Genomic DNA, 13653 nt, shown 5'->3' with positions numbered 1-13653 from the left:
GTTGCAGGGAAGAGGGTGGCATCTCAGGCAGCCAACCAATGGAGAATAGCCAACTCACAGGTGTTGTTGGCTAGATATGACAGGGCCCATTAGGACAAGATAAAAGATATAATCCAGCATCTCCCCCAAAGAACAGCAAAAGAGGGCACAGCAGATAGTGGAGGAAGGGCAAGCCATCACTAACAATCAGATTAGGTCTGCCCTAGACTCCGCAGATAGAGCGGCCAGAAGCATCAACACTGCTGTAACCATAAGGAGGCATGCATGGCTAAGGTCCTCAGGATTCAAACCTGAAATCCAACAGGCAGTGTTGAATATGCCATTCAACAAGAAACCGCTTTTCGGCCCAGTGGTCGACACTGCTATAGAAAAAATGCAGAAGGATTCAGACACCGCAAAGGCCATGGGTGCACTATACACCACACAATACAGTGGATCCTTTTGCAAACCCCAGTTTAGAAGTGGCTTTAGAGTCCAAACTGCAGAAGCATCCGCATCACAGCCAAAGCCGGCCTACCAACCTCAATACCAACGAGGTGGTTTCAAAAGCAATCATAGAGGCCAGTACCCCAGAGGCAGGGGAAAATATCAAACACCAAAACAAGCCTCACAACAAAGTAAACAGTGACTTGTGCCATTCCTTTCCAATCCACACCTCCCCTGTGGGAGGAAGACTGCAAAAGTTCCATAACAATTGGCTAAACATTACCACAGACAACTGGGTATTATCATTTATCCGCAATGGCTAATGCCTAGAATTGATACAAACTCCACCAAACATTCCACCAAAACCACACACGCTATCCACAGACCATATCACTCTGTTACAGGGAGAAGTCAAATCTCTATTACTCAAACACGCAATAGAAGCCATGCCACAAAATCAAGTAGGGAGGGGAGTTTACTCACTGTATTTCCTCATTCCCAAAAAGGATGGCACCCTAAGGCCAATATTAGCTCTCAGAACCCTCAATCGTTACATCCTGTCAGAACACTTTCATATGGTAACCCTACAGGATGTAATCCCACTACTTCAGCAATACGATTTCATGGCAACATTATACCTCGAAGATGCGTATTTTCATATTCCCACCCATCCTGCACACAGAAAATATCTCAGGTTTGTCATTCAAGGAAAGCCCTATCAGTTCAAGGTGTTGCCCTTTGGAATAACAACAGCTCCAAGGGTATTTACAAAGTGCCTAGCGGTAGTTGCAGCCTACCTAAGAAGACAACACATACATGTCTTTCTATATATATATATATATATATATATATATATATATATATATATATATATATATATAGACGATTGGCTAATAAAATCAAACAGTCATACGCAGTGTCAAAACCATGCGCACTATGAAATACAAACCCTGCACATGCTAGGGTTCTCAATAAATTACCAAAACTCACAACTACAGCCTTCGCAAATATAACAGTATTTAGGGGCAATACTAAATACTCAAAAAGGGCTTGCAAGTCCAAATATGCAGAGAATACAAGCATTCCAGAATATAATGGCACAAATACAGACAGGTCAACAGTACACTGTCAAATTTGCCATGAAAATATTAGGTATATAGCCATCATGTATTGCAGTCGTTCCACATGCAAGACTAAACCTGTGGCCCTTGCAACAGTGCCTTGCACAACAATGGTCACAAGCACAGGGTCAACTTCAAGATCTAGTGTTGACAGACCGCCAAACATACATGTCCCTTCAGTGGTGGAATTCCACAAATCTAAACAAAGGGCGGCCATTTCAAGACCCTGTGCCTCAGACCATAATTACAACAGATGCATCAATGATTGGCTGGGGAACTCACTTCAACAATCACAACATTCAAGGACAAAGGGATGCCCAACACAAACAGGTACACATAAATCACTTATAGCGGTCTTCCTAGCACTCATAGCTTTTCAGCCTCTCCTCATTCACAAGAATGTCCTGATCAAAACAGACAACATGAACACCATGAACTCCATGTATTACCTAAACAAACAAGGAGGGATACATTCGTCACAACTCTCCCTCCTAACTCAAAACATTTGGAAATGGGCAATACACAACCAAATTCACCTGGTAGCACAATACATTCCAGGGATACACAACCAATTAGCCGATGTTCTCAGCATAAATCATCAACAGACACACGAGTGGGAGATTCACCCTCAAGTACTTCAAAAAATACTTTCAACAATGGGGAACACCAGACATAGATCTGTTCGCCACCAGCGAAAACGCAAAATGCCAAAACTTTGCATCTAGATACCCATATCCCCTATCCAAGGGCAATGCTCTATGGATCTATTGGTCAGGGATATTTGCTTACGCTTTTCCCCCTCTCCCACTCATTCCATTTCTAGTCCACAAATTGCGTCAAAACACACAATCTGATACTCGTAGTGCCAACGTGGGCACGTCAGCCGTGATACACATTAGACATGTCAGTAGTACCACACTCCAAACTCCCAAACAGACCAGACCTGTTAATACAAAACAAAGGACAGATCAGGCACCCAAATCCCAACACACTCAATTTAGCGATTTGGCTCCTGAGGTCATAGAATTTCGGTATTTACAACTACCAACTGAATGTATGGAAGTAATTAAGCAAGCAAGAAAACCCACTACTAGACAGTGCTATGCGAACAAATGGAAAGGATTTGTATATTACTGTCAATCTGAACAAATTGCCCCTCTTTCAGCATCAATACAAGATATTGTATGCTATTTACTTCATTTACAAAAATCTAATTTAGCATTCTCTTCCATAAAAATACATCTCACTGCAACTTCCGCATATTTGCAAAATATACAGCACAGCTCTTTAATTAGAGTACCTGTTATCAAAGCCTTCATGGAAGGCTCAAAACGCATCATTCCACCCAGAACACCTCCAGTTCCTTCGTGGAATTTAAACATAGTGCTTACGCGACTTATGGGCCCACCATCTGAACCTATGCACTCATGTCAAATACAATTCTTAACATGGAAGGTTGCCTTCCTAGTCGCAATTACATCATTGCAAAGAGTTAGTGAAATTCAAGCTTTCACTGTTGAAGAACCGTTTATACAAGTACACAAACATAAGGTCGTACTACGAACTAACCCTACATTTCTTCCTAAAGTAGTAATCACCTTTTCATATCAATCAAACAGTGGCACTACCAGTCTTCTTCCCACAGCCAGAGTCTGTGGCAGAAAGAGCTCTACATACATTAGACATTAAAAGAGCTCTAATGTACTACATAGATAGAACAAAACCATTCAGGAAAACTAAACAGCTATTTGTAGCATTTCAAAAACCTCCTACTGGTAACCCCATGTCACAACAAGGTTTAGTAAGCTGCATCCAAACATGTTACCTTAACGCTAAAAAGACAACTCTTAGTTGCTCCTAAAGTACATTCCACACCTGTAGTAGTTGAAGTTGTTTGAAATAATGTTCTTAGTACAGCTTGACCTACTGTGGCTTGCTGTGGTGCTAAAACATTTACACAATAGTGTTTAGTAAATGTATGTGGTGTTGACCAAGTAGCTGCCTTACATATTTCAGCCATTGGTATATTTCCTAAGAAGGCCATTGTAGCACCTTTCTTTCTAGTTGAGTGTGCCCTCAGTGTAATAGGCAGTTCTCTTTTTGCTTTGAGATAACAGGTTTGAATGCATTTAACTATCCATCTAGCAATGCCTTGTTTGGAAATTGGATTTCCTGTATGAGGTTTTTGGAAAGCAACAAATAATTGTTTTGTTTTCCGAATTTGTTTTGTTCTGTGAATGTAGTACATTAACGCTCTTTTGATGTCTAATGTATGTAGTGCTCTCTCAGCTACAGAATCTGGCTGTGGGAAGAACACTGGTAGTTCTACTGTTTGATTCAAGTGGAACGGTGATATGACTTTTGGTAAAAATTTTGGATTTGTCAGTAGAACTACTTTATGCTTGTGTATTTGAATAAATGGTTCTTGTATGGTAAATGCTTGGATTTCCTGACTCTTCTTAGAGATGTGATGGCAATTAGAAATGCAACTTTCCATGTTAAATATTGCATTTCACATGAGTGCATGGGCTCAAAAGGTGGTCCCATGAGTCATGTTAAGACAATGTCGAGGTTCCATGGAGGAACTGGTGGTGTCCTTGGTGGTATAATTCTTTTTAGGCTTTCCATAAAGGCTTTTATGACTGGTATCCTAAATAGTGAAGATGAGTGGGTAATTTGCAGGTAAGCTGAAATTGCTGTAAGATGTATCTTAATGGATGAAAAGCCTAGTTTTGACTTTTGCAAATGTAGCAAGTAGCTTACGATATCTTTAGCAGATGCGTGTAAGGGTTGAATTTGATTATTATGGCAATAATAAACAAACCTTTTCCACTTATTTGCATAGCAATGTCTAGTGGTTGGTTTTATAGCTTGTTTTATGACTTCCATACATTCTTGTGTAAGGTTTAAGTGTCCGAACTCTAAGACTTCAGGAGCCAAATTGCTAGATTCAGCGATGCTGGATTGGGGTGTCTGATCTGCTGAATGTGTTGAGTTGACAGTTCCGGTCTGTTTGGTAGTTTGATATGAGGCACTACTGAGAGGTCTAGTAGTGTTGTGTACCAAGGCTGTCTTGCCCAAGTTGGTGCTATGAGTTTGAGTTTGTTTTGACTCAACTTGTTTACTAGATATGGAAGGAGTGGGAGAGGGGGAAAAGCGTATGCAAATATCCCTGACCAACTCATCCATAACGCATTGCCCAGAGACTGATCCTGTGGGTACCTGGATGCAAAGTTTTGGCATTTTGCGTTTTCTTTTGTTGCAAACAGGTCTATTTGTGGTGTTCCCCAATTTTGGAAGTAAGTGTGTAGTACTTGGGGGTGAATCTCCCATTCGTGGATCTGTTGGTGATCCCAAGAGAGATTGTCTGCTAATTGATTCTGTATCCCTGGAATGAACTGTGCTATTAGGCGAATGTGGTTGTGTATCGCCCAATGCCATATTTTTTGTGTCAGACACAACTGTGTTGAGTGTGTTCCTCCCGGTTTGTTTAGGTAATACATTGTTGTTATGTTGTCTGTTTTGACAAGAATGTGTTTGTGGCTTTTTATTGGTTGAAATGCTTTTAACGCTAGAAATACTGCCAATAGTTCTAAGTGATTTATGTGAAACTGTTTTTGCAGAGAGTCCCATTGTCCCTGAATGCTGTGTTGATTGAGGTGTGCTCCCCACCCTATCATGGAGGCATCTGTAGTTATTACGTATTGAGGCACTGGGTCTTGAAAAGGCCGCCCTTGGTTTAAATTTATATTGTTCCACCATTGAAGCGAGGTGTATGTTTGGCGGTCTATCAACACTAGATCTAGAAGTTGACCCTGTGCTTGTGCCCATTGTGATGCTAGGCACTGTTGTAAGGGCTGCATGTGCAATCTTGCGTTTGGGACAATGGCTATGCATGAAGACATCATGCCTAGGAGTTTCATTACTATTTTGACGTGTATTCTTTGGTTTGGATACATGGCCTGTATTACATTGTGAAATGCTTGTACTCTTTGTGGACTTGGAGTGGCAATCGCTTTTGCTGTGTCGATTGTTGCCCCTAAGTATTGCTGTGTTTGACACGGCTGAAGGTGTGACTTTGTGTAGTTGACTGAAAAACCTAGTTTGTGTAGGGTTTCTATGACGTACTTTGTGTGTTGTAAACACTGTTCTAGTGTGTTGGTTTTGATTAACCAATCGTCTAGGTACAGGAACACATGTATTTGCTGCCTTCTGATATGCGCAGCTACTACTGCCAGGCATTTTGTAAAAACTCTTGGCGCAGTTGTTATTCCGAATGGCAACACCTTGAATTGGTAATGTACCCCTTGGAATACAAATCTTAGGTACTTTCTGTGTGATGGATGTATTGGTATATGGAAATATGCATCTTTTAGGTCTAGTGTTGTCATGTAGTCCTGTTGCTTGAGCAGTGGGATTACGTCTTGTAATGTCACCATGTGAAAGTGGTCTGATTTGATGTAGGTATTTAATGTTCTGAGATCCAATATCGGTCTCAGTGTTTTGTCCTTTTTGGGTATGAGAAAGTACAGAGAGTAAACTCCTGTTCCTTTCTGTTGAATTGGTACTAATTCTATTGCTCCTTTTTGTAGTAATGCCTGGATCTCTAGTCCTAGAAGATCCATGTGTTGTTTTGACATTGTGTGTTTTCGGTGGAACGTTTGGAGGGAATCTGAGAAATTCTATGCAATAACCATGCTGGATAATTGCCAGTACCCAAGTGTCTGTTGTTAACTCCTCCCAATGTTTGTAAAATTAGCTTAGTCTCCCCCCCACAGGTGTTATGTGTTGGGGATTTGTGACTTGGAAGTCACTGCTTGTTTTGAGGAGCTTTAGGACTCTGGAACTTCCCTCTATTCTTTCGGAATTGACCCCCTCTATATTGTCCCCAAAAACCTCCCCGCTGATATTGACTTTGATAAGTGGGCCTTGTTTGTGAGGTTGTGGGTTCTGTAGCTTGTCCTCGAAACCCCCCTCTAAACTGTGTTTTGCAAAATGTGCCTCTGCTCTGTGGGGAGTAGAGTGCGCCCATGGCTTTGGCCGTATCAGTGTCTTTTTAAAGTTTTTCTATAGCAGTGTCCACCTCCGGCTCAAACAACTGCTGTCCATTAAAAGGCATATTCAGCACGGCTTGTTGTATTTCTGGCTTGAATCCTGATGTACGCAACCATGCGTGTCTCCTTATTGTTGCTGCAGTATTTACTGTCCTCGCAGCTGTATCTGCTGCATCCATTGCTGACCGTATCTGATTATTTGAGATACTTTGTCCTTCCTCCACCACTTGTTGTGCCCTTTTTTGGAACTCTTTGGGTAAGTGTTCTATGAAATGCTGCATTTCGTCCCAATGAGCCCTATCATATCTTGCCAGAAGTGCTTGTGAGTTGGCAATACGCCATTGGTTTGCTGCTTGTGCTGCAACCCTTTTCCCTGCAGCGTCAAATTTGCGACTCTCCTTGTCTGTAGGTGGTGCGTCTCCCGAGGTGTGAGAGTTTGCTCTCTTGCGAGCTACCCCTACTACCACAGAGTCTGGTGTTAATTGCTGCGTGATATACACAGGGTCTGTAGGCGGTGGCTTGTACTTTTTCTCCACCCTTGGAGTTATGGTCCTGCCCTTCACAGGCTCCTGAAACACCTGTTTGGAGTGTTTTAGCATTCCAGGTAGCATAGGTAAGCTCTGATATTGGCTGTGAGTGGAGGATACTGTATTAAACAAAAAGTCATCCTCAATCGGTTCTGCATGCAAGGTGACATTATGAAAAGCTGCTGCCCTTGAAACCACCTGCGTGTAAGATGTACTGTCCTCAGGTGGTGACGGTCTTGCTGGGTAACAGTCTGGGCTGTTATCCGATACTGGCGCATCATAAAGGTCCCATGCGTCGGGATTGTCCTGACTCATTGCAGTATGCGTTGGCGATTGCATCTGTGGTGGAGTGACTACCGGTGATGTGTGTATTGATGGTGGTGGAGATGGTGGCAGAGTTGTCTGTCTTGCCACCTTTGCCTGTGGCTGCTTGTCCTTATCTTGAAAGGCAAGTCTTCTTTTCATTTTAATTGGGGGAAGAGTGCTTATCTTCCCTGTGTCCTTTTGAATGTGGAGCCTCCTTTGAGTGTAGTCTGGCTCCATTGATTCTAGTTCTTGTCCGAACTTATGTCCTTGCATTTGGGAGGACAATCCCTGTTCCTCTGTGTAGGAACCTGATTTCGGTTCCGAGGCTGGATGTTTCAGAATGGAAACCTTTTCGGTAGCCTTTTTCAGCTCTGACAACACTTTCTTTATTTTCGGCGTCGCGATCTCTCGGTGCTGACCCATTATCAGTGCTGCTGTCTCGGTACCAAACTTGCTCGGAGCAGCTGTCTCGGGCTCGAGATTGCTGTGTGCCGGTATCGCGACCGGAGTCGGATGACTTCGACACAAGCGTGCCCTTTTTCGGGGCCGATGAACGGTCACCTATTTTTCGGGTTAAGCCATGGCCTGTTGGCGGTGGCGTCCCCTGGGCTTTTGTGGTCCTCTCGTGAGTTTTATGTTTCGACGTCTTACTCACGGTTTTCGGCGTTTCTTCGGGATCGAGCTCGTCAGAGTCAGACTCCTGGATGGAGAAGCTTTCCTTTTCCTCTTCCTCCTCCAAATGACTTTGTCCTGTTGGCGCCGACGCCATTTGCAGTCTTCTCGCTCTTCGGTCTCTTAATGTCTTCCTCGACCGAAACGCTTGACAGGCTTCACAAGTATCTTCTTTGTGTTCTGGAGACAAACACAAGTTACAGACCAGGTGCTGATCTGTATATGGATACTTGTTGTGACATTTTGGGCAGAAGCGGAATGGGGTCCGTTCCATCAGCCTTGAAGAGACACGTGGCCGGGCCGACCAGGCACCGACGGGGGATCGAAAAAACCCCGAAGGGCCACCGGAGCTCTTCAAAAGTCAGTGTCGATCCGTAGTAACTAACCAGATACCGAACGCAAACAATACCGTCGATTTTTCCGAGATTCTAGGTAACTTTCCGAACCGAAACACGGAGCGAAAAGGAACACGTCCGAACCCGATGGCGGAAAAAAACCAATCTAAGATGGAGTCGACGCCCATGCGCAATGGAGCCGAAAGGGGAGGAGTCCCTCGATCTCGTGACTCGAAATACTTCTTCGAAGAAAAACAACTTGTTACACTCCGAGCCCAACACTAGATGGCGGGATGTGCAAAGCATGTGTATCTGCAGCTACACATGCCATCGAACACACACACACACACACATATATATATATATATATATATGTGAGTAAACACACACATGTATAGGCACACATTCACAAAGCTAAGCAAAAAAAAAGGGACAGGCCAGATATACAAGTGAGTGTAAAGTAGTTAGTCCTTCTTTTATGTCTGTCCTGTTTTTTGCTCCTCAAAATCTGGTCACCCTACCCTTACATTCAAGCTTCAATAATGTAAAAAACGTGCCGCCTTAGTACCAAACCCCGGCATACTTCACCCCACGTCTTGATGTTCTTCCCTCTGGTTCTCTTGTATCCGTAACACCACATCTTGCCTCTGTTTCTTTGTGGATCAACAGGATTTGATCTAAGATTTTAATACGGTTGGCAGAATATGAGAAGACAAAACTTACATTTAAACTTGCCTCTGGAGAGTTCCAAGACCAGGAAGGGATAAGACAAGCCCTCCCTCTTTCATTTGCACCCTAATTTATCCCTGTCTACTCCCCCTTCAACCTGAGACTGTTTCCTTCACTACTGTTCGGACAGATGCCTTCTGCATGGCTTCCTAAAGCTGTTACACCTTCTACGGATTATTGTTTTTCTGGCTAACCCTATGCTTTCTTCCAGCGGCCTCAACGTTCTGCAAGTCCATGTTGTTGGATAATAGACCGTATGCTGTAAGAGTTTGTTCACTTTAGTCTACCTGGGTGGGAGGTGTCCATTCATTTGCACAATGTGGTGGCTTTATTTGCTACCTAATATTTGGCCTATAGTGAACATGACTGCTTCTGTGCCGCTAATGCTTAGCTCCAGCTCTCAGGAGCTAGTGTCCTGGTGCAGTTCGGCAGGATCCCAAATTTTTATGGTGGATTTGGGCAGTGTCACACTCCTTCCGTTGTCTGGTATTGGTTTACCCTGCTCAGTGATACTCCAGGCCTCATTTACAAGAAGCTTGTGCATTACTCATGATGATCAGTCTGCTTGTGCCGCCCTGTAACCTCACCCCCTAATGACACCATGGTAGTGCTGTATTTAAAATACAGGGCACCATGGCGCTAGTTAGCACAGCTTTGTCAGAATATCTGACGCAGTTGTGGTGCGTTGCTGGATTAGTGTAAAAAAATAAAAAAATGTTGACGCTAGTCCAGCAAAGCTCATGGAGGCCCATAGAACAAAGCACAGCGTCACTTTAACGCCTGCTCAGACAATGACGCTAGAATGACGCAGTGAAATATTTTACATTTCACTGTGCCATTTCTGAGGGCCTCCTTACGGGGGGATGCCTCCCAGGCACACATTATACCTGGCGCATGTACAATGTGGCGCAATGGTCCCATTGTGCTAATTTGGAAATGCAGGGTGGGGGACTGTTCAGAAAAAATGATGCTACTGCAGCGCAAGGGGCTTGTAAATTAGCCCCTACATTTCTCTATTGCTGGCTGTCACTTTACAACACTTGTTCTCTGGTTCCATCAATCTGAACCTTTAACATGAGTTCCTCAGGCCTGTGGCAACTCAGAGCCAAGAAAACTGAGACCATTGTCTGGTGGGTTTTGGGACTGAATAGATGTTTTCCATATTTCAAGTTGTTCATTGTGCATTGTTTAACTGCAAGATAGCCAGGCATATCATAGCAATCTATTGTATTCCATTGTCTGGTAACACTGGAGTGAACCTGAAAAGTGCACAAGAGGGAAGAGCCTCCAAACCCTTCACCTTGGTTTCCACTTATTATTGCACTGCTCACTTGCATCTTGGTGCATTGGACCAGGCGAGCAAAAGAAAGGGGATGGTATATGATGAATCATACATTGAGCAGGGGCCACTTTGGGATGTCCCATGCAAATCAAAAAGAGATATCCCAAATGTCACCCAGTAACAAGGTCCATCCTACAAGTCTGGAAGTCAAAAAGGGGCCGTCGTCACTCCCTTTGCCGTTTACACTGCTATGGGGAAATAGTGAATTTACACAAGTCGACCTTTTATCAGTGGCATATGGTTGAAACGGGAAAACATTTGATAAGTTGATTAGGGGGAAACAGAGCAGTTCTGATATACACAACTTGGGTACGAGCCCCAAATCAAACGAGGGAATATTAGAGATCTTGCTCCTTTTGAGAAATACCTATTGCTAAGTGATAATAAGCATGCTTTCTCTCTCTCTCGATCTATGTATTCTCTACTCAACAAAATGAAGCAGAGAAGATTCGGTTCCTGTGAGCTTGGGAGAAAGGATAGCAGTTATCGCTAGATGAAAAGCAATGGAAAGACATCTGCATTTGAACTAATGACTTTGGCACACAGTGGGGGTGGGGGGTGGGGGGGGCAGTGTTAAAAATACTATATAAATGGTACTACAGATCCACAAGGCTGACAACAATGGATTTCTAGAAGGGGTTGGGATGTTGATGGGTATGTGGGGATATCAGGACCTTAACACTTACCTGGTCATGCCCCCAAGGTACAACGTTTTTGGAAGCGAAACAAGCAGTTGGAGAGCATTGGCTCTGGATTAGTGGAGTGTCCAGAAATTATGTTTCAGCTGCTAGACTGACCAGAATTATATCTCCTTCAGGCGAGGAAAGAGCAAATCATTTCACACTTCCTGCAGTGAAGTGCATCATTCTATAGAGCCAACTGACAGATCCCACAGAAAACAGATGGCTGGGTAAGTTGTGATAGTTGTTGCGGATAGAAAAACTGTCCCAAACTGCCCAGGGTAAAGAAAGGGATTCCAAACCAAAATGGCGTCCACTCTGAATATTTTGAAAGACTCTTTAAAAAATGATTATGCCCCAGGAGACTCAGATCGTGAAACATACTAGAGGTATCCAAATTGGATTTATATTACAAAAAGATTCAGGAACAAGATTCTGACTAATCTAATATACAAGACCCGTTCTGATCAGCCAGAAGCACCCAGGAATGGGTGCTGGAGGTAGACAAAGAAGGGAGAGACCTCAGGGAGGAGAGGGAGTTTTGAAAATAGAAAGAAGAATTGCCGTGGGCATTTTTTTTTTTTTTTTTTTTAAGTTGTACCACTAGTCGACATAAAAATGTAAATAAAAACCTATTCAAACTAAAAACCTAGCATGCAGACTCTACAAAGAACTGTTTTGAGCTACATCTCATCCACACAAGGTGCTGGCACGTTCTTGTTATCTCCATGTATCATATTTTAACTGCCAATTTGTTTTACCTAATTTCTTCGTTTTTTTAGGTAATGGCTCGAATTCAGTTATTTGCAGTGTGCTAGTGTATGAGTTTCAAACCCATACCACCTCCTATAAATAAGACGACTGCTAGACTGAGTCTGGCACCCAAAGGGTTAACTTTGTTATTCACCTGGAGTGCTACAGACTTCTTTACTCAACGTCCTTCCTCAAGACACCTTCGAGTCTACTTATTCTCCAAACTAAACTGTGAATCCTCCAATGTGACTGCAGACTCCAGTACCGGAGACACTGCAGAAGACAGACAAGGTCATCTTCTTGGAAATCGAGGTGTCAAATCATAAGCGGTAGAGGTCTCAGACTTGTCCGCTAGAGATATGTGGGTGTGAAATAATTCAGGCGTATGACGGTCGAGACCAAGGAATGGATTGTAATCCTAGTTAAAGCAGGTAACCTGTGCAAAGTCTGAATGAAGTCGAGTTGGTATTTCAGCAGGCCAACAAAGAAGGGAGTCTTCGTATTTCAGGACTAAGAAGCCAATAACAAATAATGTGGCATTTGGAACATAAGCAAGGCAGTGCTCGAGTTAACGAAGCAAAATACTTCACTTTTGGTGATTCAGGTGACCTGGGACATCAGTGATCTTCAGGTGGACACTTCGGTTTATAAAATTGTAGATGTGGAAAGTGTCCAGAAGGGATTTGTGTGGACAGCAAGGATGTCCATTAACAAAGCATATGACTGGGATCCAGGAATGATGTGCTTTCCTTTTCGGTGCAGAGTTTCACTGGCTGTAGTCCCTTCCTCTCATCCTGCTATCGATTCGAGGGACCCAGGCTCTGAGTGGCCATGGGGAGATGTGGGTGTGAAATAATTCAGGCATAGAAAATCTAGATCTAGCAAAAATAGATGTGTGTCTACATGAGAGAGGAAATAATGTTTCCCCACAGCAGTCACAATAGGAGCAGTATTCCAAAGAGTAAACGTAGGAGGTTGGTGGGGATCCTTGTGAAACACCACAGAGAGGAACTACACTCCCCTCATGTTGTCCCTTTGTGGGAAGGAATGAGGTAAACCAGTTGAAACCGAGGTACCCACTGCTGTGGAAGTAGATGACCTACAGAGGCCATAGGAGGATTATTAGAGATAAGGCATCCTCTTTGACCACCAAGGCATAAAAATGGCAGAATTTGGCAGGTGCAAAGGACAGGACGTCTGCACACATTTGAGACAGTGTTGTAGAGACAATGTCTCATAAGACATGAGCGCAGGAATTTAATAATGAGATGCTCTGTTTTAGAGATTGGGGAGGCCTTGAAGGGGCAAGGCAATGTTTTGTTATTGGACAAGATGGCACCTGGAATTTGAAAGCATGAAGCAGTCAGATTCAGTTTTAGCTTGAGTGTTATACACCTTATCCAAGACCTTAAGTAGGTTGGCTCAGAGTTCTTGAAATGCTGTGGATGGTTTAATGTAGTGAGGAAGGCCATTTTCTGCAGCAGTCGATAATCTACACCCCTAAATTAACATGCCACTTACTTTACAGGTATCACAAAAGAAACTTTTTGCTCTGGACCCAATACAAACTGTAATTAAGTAGTAAAAATATGAATCTTGAGGCGTTATTTTAATATTATTATATTAAATTAACGTTTTATTAGTATTCCCTCTGGAAGAGTCTAACCTGCATCACTGATTCACCGTAAGGGTGTTAAGTAAACCCGCA

This window comes from Pleurodeles waltl, chromosome 3_1 (genome assembly GCF_031143425.1).
Source record: "Pleurodeles waltl isolate 20211129_DDA chromosome 3_1, aPleWal1.hap1.20221129, whole genome shotgun sequence".
NCBI lineage: Eukaryota > Metazoa > Chordata > Amphibia > Caudata > Salamandridae > Pleurodeles > Pleurodeles waltl.
Note: the sequence above shows the minus strand (reverse complement) of the source record.